Consider the following 2690-nt stretch of genomic DNA (forward strand, 5'->3'; position numbering starts at 1 on the left):
AACACCCACAGCACAAGCCTTGCCCACACACCAAGAAAACCCCCGAATTTTACCCGAAACCCTAACCCAAGAGACGAACCCCCCAAACACTATCCCTCAAACAGAGACTGAACCCCTTGCCGAACCTTTTATAACAGAAGAAGAGAATATCGAGGAGGAGGGTGATAGGATGGATAATGAGGAATCCGAGAGAGAGGAGGAGGGGGGGGTGAACGAGTTGAGCAAGAACAAATACTGGATGAAGAGGCCACTGGGTCAGGGGATGAGGGAGAGAAGAGAGAGGGTATAGACGTTGGAGAGGATGCCGAGGCAAGGGATGACCAGGGAGAGGAAACAGGGGATGTAGAGGAGACGGAAGGGCAGGATGTAGAGAAGACTGTAGATGGTGAAAAGGGTAGTGAGGGTAGAGTAGGTAAAGAAGGTGAAGCGGTTGGTGATGAGAAGGCTGAGAAGGAAGAGGAGAATGTTGATGATGAGGCTGTTGAGAAGGAAGAGAAATGTAACGCCCCAATTCAACAGAATAGAGATGTCACTAAAACCTACCTACATTCTTATATGACAAATATTAATTGAAAAGTTCAGCTGATTTCAAAATAAAATTTCGAAATAGACAACACCACCACTTCAAGTTTGAATTCAACTCCAACATAGCTTTTTCAAGTCCTTACCTCTATATAAACCTAATAAAAATGCCAACAACGAATATATCTTGCCAACTAGACGACATATTCAAAAGATTTACAGTCAACCTTTCTATACATACCAAAATATTTGTTTATACAATCTAACAACTCACTAGCCAACTATGTCCCTAAGTTTCAAACTGGTTGTTTTCTTCCTTTTACAAAATAGTTGCTAAGATATTTAATTGGTAGCATCCAAACCCAAGTTTAAGGATGATTTAAGCAAAAATCCACATAACATCGTGGTCACCATTAAATCCACACCAACAGCTAGTCTTCATCCAACTTGATCTCCAGCACCTGAAACCATTTGAAAAATATTTGGGTTGAGTGCCAGAAAACACTCAGTGGGTATTACATTCGTTCAAACATACGTTCATGCTTAAAAATAAACAATGATAAACACACTTTATAACAAAGTTTACCCTTCTTCATTGGATAAGAGACTCAATGTGATCGCATGAATACTTTACGGTTACTTATCTAGACATTTAGTCACAAAGTAAACCGTCTATGCTTGATATTCGGAATTTCCTCTTGCCTGAAGTCTCAAATATCCAATCATTTTTTAAACAATGTTATAAACACAGTTAACATGTTCACATGGCAATTTATAACATGGTTTTGAGTTATAGAAAAACCCACCTTGACGACCTCAGAGTACAATGCAATATGTGTGAAAAGTTCCTATCCTGACAGCTCGTCTCGACCTACAAAGTTTGTAATTCTAACTTAGAATTCTAATGTAGGTCCATAAATGACATAAGTTAGGAATTTCCTAGTAAATGGGATCATTTGTAACTGAAATGCAGCTCGTCTCAAACTGCGGAAGAGAGATTGACAAACTAAGTCAAGCTACTGACTTGATTTGAAAGTTTAGAGTGCTCTTAAAAAAAATCAAAACAAAATGAAAGGAATTTACTTCTTTAGTAGAGAACACAGTGAACTCCTAAAAGGGAGTCAATTTCTAAAATTTATTTTAGACATGACATAATTGTCCCCTTCCTTTTTTGCAACTTTCGACACCAAAACGGCAAATTAAACGATATCAAAATGAAGACCCAAGACAAGATTATCAAAGCCTATCAGAATAGGTTCAACGTGGTGTAAAAATACACCAAAATTCCATGATTGAACCATCAGGAAAGGGTCGAACAGGTTGCTGCGTCGCACAACGGCGAACCGAAACAGCAGCAGCAGCAACCTTCCCTCTTTCTTTCCCTGAATTTCAGGCCTCAAATCAGAACCATGGAACACTTACATGATCTATACAGAAAGAGGAAAGAATTGTGGCACAAAATTTATGGGATTTAAATCATTTGTTTGGTAAAGACGAGGAGTCCTTCGTGAAGAAATTTTTATACATACCTCTTAATCTTCCTATTCTTCCCCTTTCCCTTTTCTCCTTCTTTTCTAATGTTTAGCTTCTATTCTCTTTACTAAATACTCAGGCTTCCACATGTGTACACTCAGTACACCCATCTAAGCTAAAGTCACTGCAAGTGGTTACATACGATTGGTAGCTTAGAGATAAGTCAGAGTAATGGTTACAAGAAAATTGGGCCTAAGGTTTAGAAGAAATAAATTAAATGGGCTTGCTTCAGATGAGGGAATAAATCAGGCCCAATTATCATGTAATAACTTTGATCAAACCAAATGAAGCATGATTTGAACAATTTTGTAGTCCAAACGATCCCAACAATTCTACCTTAAATCTAAATTCTACATTCCAACAAAGATCCTCAATTAAGGTCATGATTTTTTTAATGAATGAGGTGTTTCTAAATGCATAGAACTTCCCCAAAAAAAATATATACTTTGGTTCTAAGTTGACAAAATTTTCTTACTATATAGTATTTAAAATACTACATTTTCCGGAGTGTTACAAGAAAAGAGACGGCGATGGAAAAGGTGCTGAGAAAGAAAGTGAAGAGATAGAGACGGAGATCGTAGTGGTAGAAGACACTACTACTGAGGAGCAAGGGACCCCGACAGATGAGAGGTTGA

General features: G+C 38.0%; 1 long non-coding RNA gene across 2 annotated transcripts; it reads right to left on the minus strand.

Annotated features, from left to right (window-relative positions):
- Positions 1 to 726: 726 nt before the first annotated feature.
- LOC125201894 (uncharacterized) lies at positions 727 to 2137 on the minus strand. 2 transcript variants are annotated; one of them, XR_007172995.2, is made up of 4 exons: positions 2052 to 2137; positions 1800 to 1904; positions 1329 to 1393; positions 727 to 983 (listed from the first exon to the last, which is right to left on the minus strand). It is a non-coding gene; the product is annotated as an uncharacterized LOC125201894 (long non-coding RNA). The 2 variants fall into 2 exon arrangements; XR_016136018.1 differs by having other exon boundaries at positions 1606 to 1904.
- Positions 2138 to 2690: the final 553 nt, after the last annotated feature.

The sequence above is a fragment of the Salvia hispanica genome, chromosome 2, assembly GCF_029641045.1.
Source record: "Salvia hispanica isolate PSC_SH4W2 chromosome 2, Shi_PSC_v1, whole genome shotgun sequence".
NCBI classification, from domain to species: Eukaryota; Viridiplantae; Streptophyta; class Magnoliopsida; order Lamiales; family Lamiaceae; genus Salvia; species Salvia hispanica.